The 19875-nt window shown below is 39.9% G+C and overlaps 1 long non-coding RNA gene across 2 annotated transcripts in view; it reads left to right on the top strand.

Moving 5' to 3' along the window:
• Window positions 1-19875, top strand: part of LOC103351184 (uncharacterized) — a 286383-nt gene that overhangs the window by 52683 nt on the left and 213825 nt on the right. Inside the window, exon 3 of one of the 2 annotated variants that reach the window (XR_011380784.1) lies at window positions 1762-5012. The exons of the other annotated variant lie outside the window; for it this stretch is intronic. This is a non-coding gene — a long non-coding RNA (uncharacterized lncRNA). Of the gene's footprint in view, window positions 1-1761; window positions 5013-19875 lie in introns of those variants that run through there. 2 annotated transcript variants of the gene reach the window in all.

The raw sequence follows: 19875 nt of genomic DNA, 5'->3' as shown, positions 1-19875 counted from the left end.
AATTCAGAGAACTAGTCAAAGCTCAGAAATGAGATGCCTAGGACAAGTCACTTTCTAAATCTATCAGGACAGGTAGCAGAAACAATTTTAAGCTCAAGATTCTGCTTCATGCTTATCAGCACTGAGTAGTTAGTAGTCCCATTTAAAATTAGAATGAAATTAGTTATATTGCTATCAGGCATTTACCATACATTCTTCTGCAGGTCTATTTTGTTCTGTTAGATAACAATGACGAAAAGAAGACTATGAATCCAGAAGTGAGCTATGGACAGGGAATTACCTTTATATGGTACTAACAGGGAACACAAAAACTTAAGGCAGGTCCTGTGAGTAGGTGGAGTGGACAGTCTTCTAAAGATGTGGTTTGAGATATGAGGCTATTAACATAAATGTTTATAACAGCAATGGGCTTGTATAAAGCATTGTGGTTTTTCAGCATTGAGCTCACATCTTTGCCATCACCCATTCCATATCGGTATATTGTTTTAAGAAAACTAATTATGCAAAAATATATACTTGCACATATAAATATGCAGGTCAACAATTGTTTGTTTTAGAAAAGGATTCATCACAGTGTTCATCATGAATCTTAGGAAATCATTGTCTTGGAGCTGAGAAAACCATGAGGAAATCAGATCCAAGCTCTTAGCAAGGCAGGAAGCCCAATTCTAGCAAATCCATTACATAGATACTGTCTACTGTGATTTTATAGCAAGTCACAGTATACAGTAAAGGATTGTTTTCCCAGCGGAGAAACTAAAGAAATCCAGAGTCATTTAGTAAACTACTTCCTGCTTTCTAGTTTAGGGCTCTTCCTAACTGGCTGTCAAGTTGCTCATTTTCCATTAAATGGGGCATTGTCCTGTTTATTGTTATACATTATCCTGTGTTCAAACATTCATTCTGTTGTTTACCTGCGAACAGTTAAACCTCTGAGTCTATTTTCTCTATTTTAAAAATGGAATCCATGTTTATTTTTTTAAACAAGGATCAAATTACGTAACAAATTGCCTAAAACAGTACCTGGCACTTAGCAGGTGTTCAAAAAATGTTAGATGACCATTCCACATAGGCCTCACTTGCCACTTTGCCTGTGGATATGCACAGAGCTGTCTTAAGAACAGCCTAACTTCTGCAACAATATATCTTCTCTAAAAATACAGTTCATTTTTTGAACATGCCATTCATCTAAGAATTTCTATGAGCTATAAAAGATTAATAAAATTCTTGATTTTGACATATCATTTTGAATCAGATTATTGTTTGACCCACTACCGAGCTTTGCATAGGAATTTGATTTATTTGTCTTATACCTTAACTGAAATAAACTTGGTCTTAGAGCTGTGCTTCAGTTAGCTGAATTAATTCTGCTTTAATTCAAGCTCATCTCTGCAGTGGAAAATGACAGGCATTATTGAGTTCTGTTACACATTTAATAAGAAATATACACTTCTCATCCTTGCGGGAGCAATTTAATACACTGCAGACCCTGTCAAAATTCAATTCAAGGTTGAATGACTAATGTATAAAAGTCAATTCCATATCCTATCAGAAATAAGGCCAGGTATTTCTTTTTATCAAGTAGATGGGAATGCTATTTGGCTCTCAGGTAGCAAAGATTTGAAACTTCAGGCTTTGCAAAGTTAGAGGTGATGTGAGTGGAAAAAGGAGGGTGTTTCAGGAGTAGAATCTGTTTAATGAAATGTATCAGCAGAGATGGAAAATGAGAGAGTTTGATTTGGTCATTTGTTATTTATGCAGGTACAACTTTGATACACTTTGATTTAATGTGAAAACTCGCCACAAAACCAAGAGCCAGGAGGAACAGGGGAGGATTTTTAAGGGTTTTCCATCAATGCAGCTACAATCTCATTTTATATGTATGTGTATATATACATATGTGAATACACACAAGCATGTGTGCAAAGCCACAAGCTTGAGCAAAGGTCCTGAAATTGCAGGCCTTACTCATTCAACAACTACTGAGCATTTGCCAGTGTTCTGGATGCTGAAGGTATTGGAGTCAAAGAGAACATAAGTCCATATCCTATGGAGCTTGTATTCTTGGAAGGAAAAAGTCAGTAAATTATAAAACTTAATCAGTATATCATGTTGCATGTCATGCTGGTAGTGCAACAGGAAAAATGACAGGGGCAGATGGAAAGGAGTATTGTGGGAGACACTAGCTCACTACATAGAGAGCAGAGAAGGCTGCAATGAGCCATTAAGTTGTTTTTGGGAAAAGCATTTTATGCAGAAAGAGCATCAATAACCAAGGCCTTGAGGCTGGGCAAGCCGGCATGTTTGGGGGAACACCAAAGAAGGTCAGGGGTGGTGGAAGCAGAGTGGGTGGATGGTAGGAGATGAGGTTAATGCAGTATTAGTGGTTCACTGTAAGCCTTGGAGAGTAATAGTAAGGACTTTTCCTCTGAGAGAGATGGGAGATACTGGGTGGCTTTACAGGACTGATATGAGCTGACTCCCTTGTATTCTTCTGCCTGCCCTATTGTGAATAGTCCATAGAGGAGGAAGGGGGAATACAGGAGACCAACTAGGGGCCTTCAGTATGACAGTATGGTGACATTTGTTGATAGTGCCACTACTGAGGTATGGCCTTTGGAGTAAGGGACTGAGGTAAGTATATGACAAGGTAACAGGAAGAGATTATCTCTTATGAGGCCAAGTTTATTTATGTGATCATGTACGTGTCTGAGGCTAAATGCTGTTTTAGGTTTTAACATTCTCTCATTACTCTTTAAAAATGTTTTATTAATATGATACCTGTTCATGGGTTTCAGTGCAATACTTTATTGTATGCATATCATGTAAACTAGAAAGATCTCCTTATGCAGGTACATTTGCCTAAATCATTTATGTGGATAATCATGTGTCTTCTAAAATTTGAGTGTTTCAAAACATTCATAAAAATTGAATTAAAAGGCAAATTTATTGTGATGCAACAATTTTAAATTCATGAAGTTTTCTCATAATATACATTTCTTTAAAAAATTTATTTGAAAAGTAGAGATCATAAGGAGAGAGGGAAAGAGATCTTCCATAGGCTGGTTCACTCTCCCAATGACCACAATGATTGGAGCTGGGCCCATCTGAAGCCAGGAGCTTTTACTGGGTCTTCCATGTGGGTGGCAGGGACCGAAGGACTTGGACATCTTTTGTTTCCCAAGCACATCAGCAGGGAGCTGGATTAGAAGTGGCGCAGCCAGAACTCAAAGCAACACACTTATGGGTTGCTGCTGTTGCAGGTGGAGGCTTGGCCCCTATGATGTGCACTTCACGCTAACTTTTTGATGACCTTTGTGTGGTAAGTATAAAACAGTGTTTCTTCCATCAGTCAGTAAATCAAAACACTTCTTCCTATCTTCAGAGCCCTATGTAAAACTTAGGGAAGAGCTAGAAAGGGAACAAATAAACATATTTTAGCTCCTGCAGATAAATCAAGGAACAAAATTTTTGGGATTCACTTGTCAAGCAGTCATCTAGCCAACTTTCTAGAAGTGGGAATAGAATTATCCAGACTTCATTTTTTAAGGCTTCTTAGAAAGATGGGCATTGATTAAATGTGATTTCTAACAGGTGGCTTCCACCTTAGAGATAAGGAGGGTGTGGACAGTCCAGGGAAGGCAATGAAATGAGTCCTACTTGGCAAGTAGCATGTTTGGAGTAGAAAATTCATGGAAGGGACAGTTTAGAAATGAAGCCTGAGGCTCTTTGCTGCCTTGGGAATTTGTCATGAGAAGCAAAGGGTGCTGGGTCAAGTGCAATGCAATGAAGAATTGTGTTCTAATGGTCTGGGTCTAGGTTGAGCAGACATGATCTGGCACAGTGTTTGAGGAAACAGAACGGTGTGGAAGGCCATGTTACACTGAGGATAAAACTTAGAAGCCTTGGTGTGGAATTAGATGTAGCAGGATAGAGTGTGGTAGTGTCAATGGGAGGATAGGCAGATTTGGAACAACCAACTTCTCATCACTTCTTCTGTTCAAGACTCACCTAATTTACACCAATAACCTCCTGTTTCTCCACTTTCTTCCTTGCTTGGACTTTTTTACTCAAAACACAGGTTTTCTCAATCTGGGCATTGTTGACATTTTGGGCCAGGTAGTTCTTCTTCCTCTTCTTCTTCCTCCTCCTCCTCCTCCCGTTTCCCCTGCTTCCTTCTTCTCAGGCAGAGTTAGACAGTGAGAGAGAGAGAGAGAAAGGTCTTCCTTCCGTTGGTTCATCCCCCAAATGGCCGCTACTGCTGGCGTGCTGTGCCGATCCGAAGCCAGGAGCCAGGTGCTTCCTCCTGGTCTCCCATGTGGGTGCAGGCACCCAAGGACTTGGGCCATCCTCCACTGCCTTCCTGGGTCACAGCAGAGAGCTGGACTGGAAGAGGAGCAACTGGGACAGAATCCAGTGTTCCAACCGGGACTAGAACCGGGGGTGCCGGTGCCACAGGCGGAGGATTAGCCTAGTGAGCCGCGGTGCCGGCTGGTAGTTCTTGTTGGAAGTTGTGAGATGCTTTGCAGAATATCTGGTCTTTACTCACTAGATTCTGGCAATATGTTTCCCTGGCATGATCAAAATTGATGAAGCCAAAATGTCTCCAGAGATTGACAAGTGTTCCATGATGAGTGGGAGTGGGAAACAACACCCAGTTGAGAACCACTGAGCAGAAGTGATCCTTTACAAGTGTAACTTGTGTCACGTTGCCCTCTGGCTCAAAACTTTCAATTTATTTTTGTTTTATCTGGAGAAAAAGTTCTTACAATGGCCTGTGAAGTGGTGCCTCCTATGGGCCACCCTATTCCAGTCATATATCTTTAACTTTGTCTACCTGCTTGCTTCCTTCCTGGCTGTTCCCCAACTACTTTGGGCACACCCTCACTGGAAAGGCTTCCCTTTGCATTATCTGGAATGCTCTTCTCAAATGTCATCAGGCTTGCTGTGTCACCTTTTTGTTGTTAAAGATTTAATTATTTGAAGGGCTGAGTTAGATGGAGAGGGAGAGGGAGAAGGCTGGCGCTGGGTCAATCCAGAGCTAGGAGATTCATCCAGTTCTCACGTGTGGATGTAGGGGACCAAGAACTTAGGCCATCTTTAGCCACTTTCCCAGGCACATTAACAGGGAGCTGGATTGGAAGTGGAGCAGCTGGGATTGGAACTGCTGCCCATGTGGGATGTCAGTGTTGCAGGTGGCAGCTTAACCTGCTAGGCCACAGTGCCGGCCCCCCTGTCAGCTCCTTTGGATCCTGACTCAGAGGCTACCTTTTTGGAGTGGCCTTCCCTGATCACATATTTAAAATTGCACTCCTTTCCTGCTTTGTTTTCTCTATATGCTTACCATGAGACATAGTCTAAATTGACTTTTTTAAAAAAAGATGTTACTTGAAAGGCAGAGAAACAGACATGGATGGACAGTTATCTTCCATCTACTGATTCACTCCTCCAATGGCCCCACTGGCCTGGCTGACCAGGGCTGGGCCAGGCCAAAGCCAGGAGCCTGGAACTCCATCTGGATCTCCTTCTGCATCTCCTTCGTGGGGCAGGGACTCTAGCACTTGCACAGTCTTCTGCTTTCCCAAGCACATTAACAGGGAGCAGGCTCAGAAGTGGAGCACTTGAGATTCCAGCTGGCTATCATATGGGATGCTGGTGCCTTAACTTGTACCACAATGCTGGCCCCTAAATTGGGCATTTTTTAATTCCTTATTTTATCCAGTATTCTCTAGAATGTAAGCTCTATGGAGCAGAGTTTTCATGGGTTTTTGTCATCTCTATCACCTGGAACATGGTCTGCATATTGTTTGGTATACACCTGCTGCATGAATGAATGAATGTCAGTGGAAAGCCAACAAAGGGAAGCACATTAACTTACAGGTCTAGTTTACTGTGGAACCTCCCTGAGCCTTCAGAATCTGGGGCCCTTTTCCCACAGTCCCCCTGTGACTGCCCTTGGCCTGCAGAGGACCACTTTTGCCATTATAGATCTTAAGCAGGACCATCCAGCAAATTACCATACTGGTGTTCTTGCCAAACTAACATTGTTTAAGAACAAAATCATCCACAATGAAGACATCAGCCTATTGTTAGACAAACAATTAGTTTGGAGGCAGACGCTGCACATGTGATGAAACTGCTAATTTATAGATCGTTATTGTGCATTAGTTAATTCCCAGACAACTCTGTCCTAGGAAACACTAGGGACACCTTTCACTTAGGAGAGATTGGATATCTAAGCCCTCAAGAATTACAGTGATTATATTCTGAATGAGTAAATGAATAAATGGGTCCTATATCATCCTGGTGTTCCATTGTGACTTCCAGAATCATTTCTGAGTTTTGATTTTTTTTATTTTTTTTATTTTATTTATTTATTTTTGACAGGCAGAGTGGACAGTGAGAGAGAGAGACAGAGAGAAAGGTCTTCCTTTGCCGTTGGTTCACCCTCCAATGGCCGCCGCGGCTGGCGCGCTGCGGCCGGTGCACCGCGCTGATCCGATGGCAGGAGCCAGGAGCCAGGTGCTTTTCCTGGTCTCCCATGGGGTGCAGGGCCCAAGCACTTGGGCCATCCTCCATTGCACTCCCTGGCCGCAGCAGAGAGCTGGCCTGGAAGAGGGGCAACCGGGACAGAATCTGGCGCCCCAACCGGGACTAGAACCCGGTGTGCCGGCGCCGCTAGGCGGAGGATTAGCCTAGTGAGCCACGGCGCCGGCTGATTTTTTTAAATAAAAAATATGCATGTGTGCTGAGCATTTAAATGGAAAGAAAGATAACCAATTAGAATTAGTCTCTGTACCCAAGGCTGTCTTCTAGATACATTTTTATGTATTGTCCCAAATAAAACTTTTACATACACCAGGGTACTTCAATAAGTTCATGAAAAGTGGAACTAAAAGATAAGCTTATTTTGGTCCAATTTTTTTTTTTAAATCCATGCATAGCTTTTTCATAATATGCAGTTTATTTTGAAGACATCATGAATGTATATGTGTATTTACTATATATTAATTAAAAATGCCACAACACTTAATGTTTAGTATGTTTTTGCAGCATCAAAAAGCATCCTTAATTCTTGTTTGTTGCATAATATTTGTGTTCAAAATTACTCAGGCACTACTGCTTGTCTTATTCTATCATACAGGTAACAAGATGAATATACCTATAATACACATGGTATAATTTTGTAAGTATACCTGTAAAGTAGATTTCTAATGAAAATATCTGACAAGGAATACTTATGTTTCAAAATATGAAATTGCAGGGCCGGTGCTGTGGCGTACTGGGTAAAGCTGCCGCCTGCAGTGCTGGCATCTCATATGGGCACCGGTTCGAGATCCTGCTGCTCCACTTCTGATCCAGCTCTCTGCTATGGCCTGAGAAAGCGGTGGAAGATGGCCCAAGTCTTCGGGCCCCTGCACCCATGTGGGAGACCTGGAGGAAGCTCCTGGCTCTTGGCTTTGGATTGGCCCAGCTCCAGCTGTTGTGGCCATTTGGGTAGTAAACCTGCGAATGTAAGACCTCTCTCTGTCTCTGTGCCTCTGCTTCTCTGTAACTCTGCCTTTCAAATAAATAACTCTTTAAATATGAAATTGCCATATTACACCCTAAACAAAAAATATATATGAGTGTCTATTTCCTTTTACTTTTACTATTATACTTTTTTTTTTTAATGAAAAACACTTATTTAAAGGCCAAGATACAGAAGCAGAGTGAAAGAACACTCCTATCCACTGGCTGACTCTCCAAATGCCGTCAAGGCTAAGGCTTGGCCAGGAGCAAAGTCAGGAGGTGAAACTCAATCGGGGTCTCCTCCATGGGTGGCAGGGACACAAGTACTTGAGCAATTACCTGTTACTTCTCAAGGTGCATGTTAGCAGGCAGCCAGAACTGAGAGTTGAACCCTGACACTCTGATACAGGATATGGGCATCCCAAGAAGTGACTAGACCCTACTCACAAACTTTTATCCCTTAAGATGTTTTGATCTACCTTAGTTTGGGGATTAAAAAAGTATGTCTAATTCTGAAGTTTACATTTCTTTAATCCTAAGTAAGGTTGAATTTTTTCAGTATGCTAATTGGCCTCATCCATGTGTGAAGGGGAGGTTAACCTGTCATTCAAAAGCTCTCATTTCACATTTTAAAAGCGTGGTTGGCTTCTTCTGAAGAGAATTCTCTGCATAGGACTTGTTGCAGACAGAATAAGGTTCCATCCTTCACCACTGGATTGTGACTCGGTAATGCAGGACTAGGCTGTAACCTGAGCATACCTGAAGCTCTTCCACAGTCTGGCAGATGGTTCACTTTCCTTTATGTATATGGATGTGAAAAAGTCAATTGGTGCAGCAAGCCCTTTAAATAGAGAAGCTAATGGACAAAGTAGAAATATGTTGTATATAACAGTAAAAATTCAGATAAGAACATTATTCAGGAAATTAAATAGTTTCCAGGAAGTCTGGAGCTGGTTGAACAGGCAGTTTACCCAAAATACAGTGTAATAAGTTTATAGCTTCTGATGTTATATCACATTTTTATTCTATGTGACACTAATATTAAAATGATATCTTAAAATATTTTTGCTATTGGAAATCTATTTTGGTTATTCTAGAAAGGCATGCATTTTCTTTGTAAATAGTTATTAGCTCAAGTGTGACTTTTTGATACTCAGCCTATATTTTCTCTTCTTAAGATATTCAATTTCATGAAGTCAGAAATACAGAAGTTAAATAGAAAATAGATTTTACCTACTAGAATAGCACTTAATTTTCAAGGAAAATATAACACATGAAATCCTTAAAAGGAATTCAGCGTAATATTTAGAGTACTTTTTCAGATCAAATATCTTTTTGAACAAGTATATTACACAAATTATCTAGTGGCTAGTATATAACCATATAGAATATTAAAGTATAATTTTCAAACCATAAAACATTTTAAACATTGTCTACTTTAAATGGGTATGCATATCCACTTTTCTTTGTCTTAAAAGTAACTAAAATATTCTGCTCATTGTTTTAAAATCAATTTTAAAGTGATCCCATTTTTGTTTATAATTTTTTTAACTTTTATTTAATGAATATAAATTTCCAAAGCAACCCTCCCATCTCTTGCTCCCTCTCCCATTCCATTCACATCAAGATTCATTTTCAAGTATCTTTATATACAGACGATCAACTTAGTATATATTAAGTAAAGATTTCAACAGTTTGCACCCACATAGAAACACAAAGTGTAAAATACTGTTTGAATACTAGTTATAGCATTAAATCTCAATGTACAGCACATTAAGGACAGAGATCCTACATGAGGAGTAAGTGCACAGTGACTCCTGTTGTTGACTTAACAAATTGACACTCTTGTTTATGGCATCAGTAATCACCTTAGGCTCTTGTCATGAGTTGCCAAGGCTATGGAAGCCTTTTGAGTTTGCCGATTCTGATAATATTTAGACAAGGTCGTAGTCAAAGTGGAAGTTCTCTCCTCCCTTCAGAGAAAGGTACCTCCTTCTTTGATGACCTGTTCTTTCCACTGGGATCTCACTCACAGGGATCTTTCATTTAGGTCATTTTTTTTTTTTTTTGCCAGAGTGTCTTGGCTTTCCATGCCTGAAATACTCTCATGGGCTCTTCAGCCATATCCAAATGCCTTAAGGGCTGATTCTGAGGCCAGAGTGCTGTTTAGGACATCTGCCATTCTATGAGTCTGCTGTGTATCCTGCTTCCCATGTTGGATCGTGTTCTCCCCCTTTTTTTTTATTCTATCAGTTAATATTTTCAGACACTAGTCTTGTTCATGTGAGTTAGAAACGTACCAGGGGATTCCAATTCAATCCCATCAATGTGACATGTGCCAATGCCATCTCACTAGTCAAAGTGATCAATTTCTGTTCACAATTGATCATAATGATAGGAATAAGTCAAAGGGATCACACAAACAAGACTAGTGTTTATAATCTTATAATATAAATCTATAAAGGATAAACATGAGCATAAAGTTGCCTGTATCATCTTAGTGTATACATGGGCATGAGTGAAGCCAAGCATGCACTCGCGTGTGCATGCACGCACACACACATGCACACACAGTGTTTGGAAGTTTACATTCTCCAGGCTTCCCTCTAGGGGATGACTTGATTATGAATGCCTGGAGCTGAAAACCCCTTAGTTCTTAAGAGAAGACTCTGGAGCACCAAAATCTAACACAGTAGCAAGCTCTTATCTAAGATATCATAGAATTCAGGAGAATGAGGCAATACTATTTTAGCACATGTGAAATAGGCAAAATGTGAGCATTTATCCAAATGCAATCAGAGCAGGTTCCATTATTTGCTGGCAACAATTACTGTGAATAACAAATAACAAGAACAAGGCAAGCTATGGCATCAAAACTGCTCTAGACTGAGGGGGAAAGCTGGGAACTTGGACAAGAACATGCTTGGCAGACAAGACACTTGAGTCTGACTTGGCCTCAGTAAATCTAGTGTTTAGCTGCGTCATTCTTCCTAAGTCACTGTAGTACCTCTTTTATGGGGTGCAAAGGCAAAGTGATAACACCCACAATATTTTGCTGCTTTTCTGGAGTATGACATCTTTTTTGCTTATACTTTGCAAATAGAGAACGAACCCTAGAACATTTATCTAGCATAAAACTCTGATTCATTACTGTAGTTAATGACTTCCAGCACGAGTAGGAACATTTTTATTTAGAAATGACTGTCACTTCCAAGATTTCTCTTGCTAAGCCCTTCGTCTATTCGTTGGTAGTCAATAGATCACTTCTATCTGGGGCTCCAGGCTCTCCAGTTCCATTGGGTACCTTTTCTATTTCTCTGTGTCCCTTCCCTGTACTTTGTGGGCTTTGGTTTGTGATGGTCAGTGCCCATTTTGACTCCCTTGTCTGTATTTGGGCTGTTGGAATTGTTTCTTGCTGAGTGTAGCATTCATGCATTTGCATGTGTGTGAGTGAAGACACATATACACACATGTAGAGCTGAAAGTGCTTGGATGTTTACATTTTGCAGTGTGCTCCCTAGAGGATGACTGGACTAAGACTATTCCATTCGCTTGCCTGGAGCTGAGATCTTTGAGGTGCCCAAGAATCTGGCTAAATCTAGTGCCTGTCTTGTTCTCTTCCCCTTTCCTGTCCATTTCCCCCAGTTCTCTGCTGGGGGTGCTCCCTTAATAAATCAATAGCATGAAAATGTCCTCACAGTTAATTTCTGGGGGAACCTATCAGAACTGGTTATACACAAAGTCAAGCCCTTTTCCTTGGACTTTTCTTCTATGGAGTTAACCTCAGTTGATGGACAATAATGCACTAGATCAGAATGACCCTAAACAACAGTTTCAAGCTTTTTTGTTTGATTTCATTTGAAATATTATAGGAAATCTGTGAAATGAAACAGACACATAGTTACTCCTCGATTCACAAGTAGGAAGAAACAAACTTGTTCAAGTTCATGGAGCAATAAAGATCAAGTATGCAGGGTTTAAATATTGTTTACTTGAGATCCACAGGGGGAGAGAGAGATCTCCCACCTGCTAATTCATTCTCCAAATGCCCACAATGGCCTGGTTTGGGCAGAGGCCAAAGCTAGGAGCCAGGAACTCTACCCCCAGGTCTCCTGTGTAGGGGGCATGAACCCAGTTAATTGAGTTTTCCCTGCAGCCTCCCATGGTCTACATTAGTAGGAAGCTGGAAAGCTCGAGTCGGGGATCAGCTGGGAATTGAATTCTGAAACTCCAATAAGGGATGCAGGCATCTTGCATCTTTAACTGCTATGCTGAACACCTGCCCTGGTGTGTTTTCTGATGCTTAGTGTTGGGCTTTCTACTTTTCAGTCATTCATCCTCTCTAAGTTACAACTATTCCCTCCCAAACTCCCTGAGGCACTGAAAGTCCCTTCAGCGTCTAAACGTACCCTGACTCAAATAATAACCCATAGGCTCACATGGTTATTATTTTTAGCATATAATCTACCTTGAAACCATTCCCCAGTGTATACCTAAATAGATAAAAATGAGAAATTTGTTTACTCAGACAAGCCATATTTCAAGCAGCCAATACCCACACCCTCATAGACGCTCCCGTGGACAGTGCTGTCCTAGACTCCTCGCTCATCATTACAAATCGTTCTGTGTTCTGCTCTGCTCTGGAGGTCACTTTGATTTACATTTACCGCTATCATCTCTGCCTTCCTTCCTCTTCACGGTTTTCTCTGCTCCTTTATGGTAACTTGGCACATTTTTCTTTTTAAAAGTTAACTTGGGACCAACACCAGGATGATTGACTTTACATTATAGGCATTTGAATTTTCTTAAAACATTATTATAGATGGGTTTTAGGTGAACCAGGGTAAGACCACAAACACATGTGCTATTAGGAGAGCAACTTTCATAAGGGCCCAGTTTTTCTCTCATACCAACACAATTATTCCCGCTCTTACCTTCCTTGCCAATATAGAATTTAGGTGATATTATGAAAATGAGAGTGCTGGGAATGAATTGGAACAATGTAAAATGTATCTTCAAATTTATCAATGCTGTCACCATAATATAAAGAATCATTATTTGATTTTAATTACATGTTATCTGTTAACAGAAGATTCTCATTTCCTACAAAATGAAGAACATGTTATTTTTTACCTCTGAAAAATAAAAATGATTTAGAAGAAAAAAGACAAATTTAGCCTTTGAATATGCATTAGCCATCAAGCAGGCAGTTTTTCTTTCTCTGGAGTAGAATGAAGAAACAACAGCACCAACTAATGACAAGGTAGTGAAGTGAAAGAGATCATAGAATTTAGCAGGAGGATATTATTGACTTGGGGGGTGGGTTAGAAATCAGAACGCCATGGGAAGGATCAGAGACCACTTCCAGTGGATTTTTGGTCATGGCATTGAAGAACCAGTGTCTTGAAAATTTAAGGCTATACTAAAAATAAATTGTGGATAATTTTAAGAGAAATTTTTCCTCCTCTCTGTGAAAGTGCATTTAAAGTGAGCTACACAATGGAACAGAAAGAAAACATTATGTATCATGGTGAAAAATGAAGACTGTTTTCAGAAAGCCCACAATACTGAAAATTTCCACCAGATATATTCAACTATTTTTATAGAGATCCATCTTCTGGGCGAAATTACTTTTTTAGGGCATGGCAAATACTGCACAGTCACAAAACCTTAAAATGAATAAGGGTAATTGGTATCCTATTTCTCAGTTGAATACAATGCTAAATAATGCAGACACATAAAGGCTCAAAAAATTCTTCATGCTTACTTTTTAGTTTCAATTAAATGGACTCATTTGCTTATTTACTTTTGCAGTTGGTTTAATGAGATGGATGTAAAGATTAGGCCTTATTCCATGTAAATAAAATCAAGACATGAAAATACTTAGTGATACTGAAGCTAAGTCTCAGTCTAAGGAAGTCGGATCTGGACCTCTGTGTGTAAAAGGAAGGTAAATCACTGGGGGAATTACTTAACATTATTGAAGAGGGGCTACTATTCAGAAAACGAGTAGCTATGTCTATTGAAAAGAGTATGAGAACGTGAGACTGATGTCCTGCATGAGAATGAAAAAGAATTTGTGGGAGGGAGGAGGGGTGATGTAACTTCTGATGTTCCAGGAGGTAGAAAAATGTGCACCTAAGTGGGAATGTATGGGAAGTGTGCGGTGTTCCATTTGTCTAACGCTGCATGCAGATTACTTCCAAATTTGGTGACATGAACAACCATTTGTTATGTCATGGACTCGAAGTCAGGAATTCCAGGAGTCACATCGGCAGGCAGTCCCTCCTGGAGGTGTCTTGGGTGGTTAAAGGTGTGAAATTTGTCTGGATTGGGGGACCCAGTAGCATAGTTCATAAGTTAATGCTAGTCAGGGGCTGGAGGCTTCAGCTCTTCTCATGGGCCACTCTATGGAGCTGATTGTCCACAGGACCTAGCAATTGGCTTTTCCTGGAGTGAGCAATTCAGGAAGCCAAGTTAAAAGCTATAAATCTTTTTACGATCTTGCCTCAAAAGTAGCACATCATAACTTCTATGGTGTACTACGGATAACCAAGAACTAACTCTGATTCAGTGTGCCCAGGGGAGTGCTGTAGGGGTATAAGTGCCAGGAAATGTGGATCACTGGGAGTCCTTTGGCCACTGTTAGAGAAATTTAATAGGGATTTAAACACTGTTTTAATATGAAATGTGCCTTGCAACCATCCCCTAGTCTTTCACTCCACAACTTTCAGTAAACATAGAAAATGTATTATTGGTTGGGGCATTTGAATTTGCTTTTGAGACCCGAGATAAAAGACCACTCCCGGCTTTGGATATGTGTCAATCATAGTCATCTTTTGACCTTTTCACCTATAAGAAGTGGTGGATCTGAGTTATAAGAACTCCTATAAAATGATGGGAATGTTGAACTAAGGTTTCTTTTCCTCTCACAGGTAACATATTACAATCATTTTCTCACCTAAAACTAAACGTCTAATTCTTTTTCCTACATGATGTATAGCACAGGATGGAGAGAATAGGTTTCTCTATATTTGACCTTTAACATTGTCTTGAGACTATAAAAACCAGTGTGGGAAATCTCATTTAGGCCAATTTTTGCCATACTTATGGCGTCAGAGGGTCATAAAAAATCCTATTCTTCTGTGAGACAATACTCCACCTCCCTCTTTTCTTTCCCTGGTACCTATTTTTTTGAAAGATTTATTTATTTGAAAGAGTTACAAAGAGAAGGAGAGGCAGAGAGAGAGCGAGGTCTTCCATCTGCTGGTTCACTCCCTAATTGGCCACAATGGCTGGAGCTGCACTGATCCGAAGCCAGGAGGTACTTCTGGGTCTCCCACGTGGGTGCAGGGGCCCAAGGACATATGGTACAGGCCATAGCAGAGAGCTGGATCAGAAGTGGAGCAGCTGGGACTCAAACCGGTGTCCATATGGGATGCCGGCATTGCAGGTGGTGGCTTTACCCGCTATGCCACAAGTGCCAGCCCCTCCCCTGGTATCTGGAGGAGAAACAAGAGTGTTGAGGATCCAGAATCAGAAATAGAAAGACTAAGGGAGGAGATGTCTTACTGGATAGTCCTCTGGAGAGTCAGAGCTTCTCAGTCCAGTTCTGTCCATCTGCTGTTTCATGGGGAAGGTGATATTTCTGGAGAATGAACTATTCATCAAGAATCCAAGGAAAACCAAGAAAACACAAAGGTAGAAGAATCGGGCTCTGTGTGATTGCAAAAAAGGCTGATGATGTATCATTCCTTATTTCAGATTTAGTCAAATTTGAGCAATTGCTGGCTTTCATAAATGCACTTGGTGGCACAAGGCTCCATGAATATTCTCTAAGAAAACTATTACTGTGAATCAATGAAATGCTCATTAATATTTCCCTTTTAAACCTGCTTTAGAATAACTATTATTGTGATGGCTAGCATATGCTAAGCATGCAAACTTTCATCCATTTGATTCTTTTTCTTTGCTGAGGAGAATTGCTGCACAGGTACCAACACAATTTGATTGTCACAGGGAAACTTCTGTTTGCAGCTTTCTCAAGCTGTCTATAGAGTTGCTTTAGCTTCATTTACACATTAAGTTCTAAAGTTAATTAATTTGCAATACATCCAGGAAAAGGACTCCTTGGTGTAAAGCAAAAAGCTACAAAAAATTGGAATGTTTAGTTCCCTCAAAGGCATCAAATTGAACTTTCAGTTCAGTTAACATTGATTAAATATCTTGGAACATGGCACAGTAGTAGGTACTGGAATTTGAAATATGCAGAAATTCAACAGGATTTCAAGGTTAATTTTATGAATTTGGGTCGAGAATAATCATTTAAGCTATCTTCATTTTAAAGTCTACAATTCCTTTGATAACTTCCCAATATTGTGTTCAATCTGATTGAAAATCCACTGGGAACAAGACCAAAATAACAGAAGCTATTCTTTCTTGAACCCTAAGTTTGGAATGAAGGAATTTTTCTTACAATTTCAAGAAATGCCTTAAATAATAGAAAATAAATCTTAAAAATTAAACTCAGATTAGTGATAGTGTTGCTTTCAGAAAGACACAATTCAGTAATCCTATTATAAAAAGGATTATATAACAGTAATCATGTTATAAACAGAATTTAACTTTTCATATTTGGAACATACCTGTGTTTACTATTTAAGTTATCATGATAAAAATAGTATTTTTTAATATTATGAGGAACAAAGAATACTTCAGAAGGGAGAGAGGAGTAAGGTTTAGAACTTTAGGATTTTGCCAAAGATATCGACAAAAGTTTAGCAAAATAGATCCACTTCATGCCTCTGGAACTCTCCTGATCTGACAATGCTTCAGTACCTGCCAGTACTTTCGCTGTAAGTGTCAAATCTTGGTTTATAAACAAAGCAGGTACAATGAGTTCCTTTCTTAGGTTAAAACCACACTAGGTCTGTAGTTCATGGAATCAGATGTCTACAGCAGATTTCCAAACACTAAAGCAGTTTCTGTGTCCATATTGCATTTTCAATTTGTCCTGCTTATCCTGTGGGATTTTTAAAAGTTAAGTTTACCTTAATTTTGAGTCAGTACCATTCACTGAAAAATATATTCCAAAAAAGTGGTCTTTTTCTGCTGCACTGCAGTGACACTGTCGTTGTATAGTTGCAGACTATGTGTTGCAGATCTATTTCTGATTTATTCTTGCATCTGCTCCACACTGGCCTAAGTATCCATGATCTCCAAAGAGCCTGTAACTTTCTCTTCATTTGTTTTGTGTATTCGTGGGCCGTTATATGTTCACAGAATTTTAGAATTGGCTTGTTAATATCAGCAATGATAATAACCTGAAGTGGTAGCTGGAATCACACTTAGTCTATGAAACAAATTGAAGAGATCTGGATCTTTACAATATTGACTATTCCAATCCTAAAAGTAGGAGATACTCTACCACTTATATAAGTAGCCTCAATTTTTCTCATAAAGACTTTCCAGGTGGGAGTCTTACATAATTTTTGTTAGATATTCCTACTATTTGATATTTTTGATGCTGTTACACAGGTAAAATTATTTTCAAATTGTTTGTTGCTTAGAATGTGGCATTGCAATTGACTTTTGTACATTGATATTGTGTCTAAAGACTTCTTCTGAAGTTGCTTTTTAATTCTCATATTTTATATCTGGATTCTTTTGGACCTTCTCAGTACAAAACTGTTGTCTGCAAATAATTGTAATATTTTCCTTTATAATCCTTTTTCTTTTCCTTGTATTACTTTAGCTAGGATATACAGTTCAAAATTGAATACATGAGCAATCTCTTATTCTTGACCTTAAGGAGACTGATTTTAATATTTTATTAAGTATGGCTCTATAAGGAGTTTTGTAGATGAGTACTTTCATTATATTTATTTCAGTAATTAGTAATTATTAATCATTGTTTCTTTAGCCTACTTTGTTCAGCCTATTAATGGGTTTTCCCACACCTTCCAAAAACTTTATAAGTAGTTTTTGCAAAATGCCTCTCAGTTTTTCACATTGACAAATCTGTTGGCTGATCGACTCCATACTTTTTCTTGAAAGAAAAGACTTTGTCTACGTGCATCCCAACTGGCTGCTTCCAGTGGCCTTTGCTCTCACACTGAAAAAGTCTAGTTGCCTGGTTCTGGTTTCCAGAAGCTGAGCTGTTTCTAATTTCTCTATTTTGTTTCTTGTTTACTTCCTCCCTTGTTTTGGTGGTAAAAACTTCAGCAGTGACCTGTGAGCGCCAGAGCATGAGGCAGCTTAGGGCATCAGGGCAGGTATGGGGGGAAACCTCATTGGAAAAAGTTTGAGTGAACAGATAGGCTTTAGCACTGTAAATGCAGAGGGGAAAGGCAGGAAAAAACTGCTGCCATGCTTCAGCTCTTGGCAATAATGAAGCCACTTTATTAAACACACAGTGTGATAAATATTCTTCTTGAGTGTGTGTTTTCCATACCATTTATCAAAATGACTAAAGCATATTTTAAAAAGAAAAAATAAGGTATTCATGGAATTCCTGAAAATCACTAAGACTTGTTAAACTTCAAACTGGCTTACCAAAAATCCCAGTAACCTTTCTTGTAAATAATACTCATTCAACAAATATTTATTCAGTATATTCTATATCCTAAGCTTTGTTCTATATGTTCTAAGTATATCAATGAATACATTCAATATATTCCTTCATGAGAGAAGACAAAAAATAAATCTAACCAAGTTAATTCCATTAAATGAGGGAGGTGATAAGGGATGTAAAAATATGGGTATTAGGAGTTCAGGACAGGAAGCAAAGTACAGTTTTTAACTGAGCACCAAAAAGGAAACCTGTTAAAGTGAAATGAACACTATGAGAAATGGTGACTTGATCAGCCCTCACCCTGACTGTTGATGAAAAACTTAATACGTTATCCCTCTTAGTATTTTTTTTTTGTTTGTTCTACTTAATACTTTTGGTTGAATACTGTAATCAATACACGATTCTTCTTAAGTGCTGAAACTTAAAAAAATATTTATTTTATTTGAAAGTCAGAGTTACATAGAGAAGGAGAAGCAGAGAAAGAGAGAGGTCTTCCATCCACTGGTTTACTCCCCAGTTGGCTGCAGTGGCCGGAGCTGTGCCATTTTGAAGCAAGGAGCCAGGAGATTATTCTGGGTCTCCTATGAGGGTGCAGGAGCCCAAGGATTGGGCCATTTTCTACTGCTTTCCCAGGCCATAGCAAAGAGCTGGATCAGAAGTATAGCAGCTGAGACTTAAACCGGTGCCCACATGGGATGCTGGCACTGCAGGCGGCAGCTTTACCCGCTATGCTACAGTGCCGGCCCCACAAAGTGCAGTTTTAAATAAGGTGGTCAGGACAGGCTCCATTGAGAAGGTGGTGTTTGTGTGGTGTTTGAAGAGGGCATCAGGCAGAGGAAATATCTAATTCCAGGGCCTGAAGGTGGCCCCAGCTGTTAAGAGTCCAATAATAGGAAAGGGTTAATGTGGCTAATGGCAGAATGAATGAGAGAATGCATAGTGATGAAGTGAGGTAAACCATATTGTGCCACATAGGCCGTTGTTAGTTCTTAGACTTTTACTCTTGAGTGAATTAGGAACCTTTGGTAAGCTGGTGATGCGGCTCAATAGGCTAATCCTCCGCCTTGTGGCGCCGGCACCCGGGTTCTAGTCCGGGTCAGGGCGCCGGATTCTGTCCTGGTTGCCCCTCTTCCAGGCCAGCTCTCTGCTGTGGTCAGGGAGTGCAGTGGAAGATGGCCCAAGTGCTTGGGCCCTGCATCCCGTGGGAGACCAGGAGAAGTACCTGGCTCCTGCCATCGGATCAGCGTGGTGTGCGCCGGCCGCGGCGGCCATTGGAGGGTGAACCAACAGCAAAGGAAGACCTTCCTCTCTGTCTCTCTCACTGTCCACTCTGCCTGTTATATATATATATATAAAAAAAAGGAACCTTTGGTGAATCTGGAATAGAGGAGGGATGTAATCTGACTTGTATTTTGAAGGACTCACTAGTGTTGTATTGAAAAGAGATTTTAGGAGACAAAGGCACAAATTGATAGGTCAGCCCAGATACTGAAGTTACTGGTGGTTCCAATCAAAGTGTTAGCAATGTAGGTGGCAGTGCATGTGGCGAGAAGTGAGTATTATCATTGCTGGGAAATATAACCCTTAAAACTATTTGCTTAAAATAGCATTATTTATCATCATTCTGTAGGTTGGCCATGTAGTTGCTCTGATGGTTTCTTCTAGATTCATGTGGATACATTTTTCTGGAAGTCTGTGTAGAGGATCCAAAATGACCTTCCTTATGCAGTGAGGGATCCTTGGTTCTCCTCCACCCATCTCCTTGTGGTTCAGTACTAGACAAGCTCATG

The sequence above is a fragment of the Oryctolagus cuniculus genome, chromosome 12 (genome assembly GCF_964237555.1).
Source record: "Oryctolagus cuniculus chromosome 12, mOryCun1.1, whole genome shotgun sequence".
In the NCBI taxonomy this organism is placed as follows: domain Eukaryota; kingdom Metazoa; phylum Chordata; class Mammalia; order Lagomorpha; family Leporidae; genus Oryctolagus; species Oryctolagus cuniculus.
This window is presented reverse-complemented; position numbering and strand designations above follow the sequence as displayed.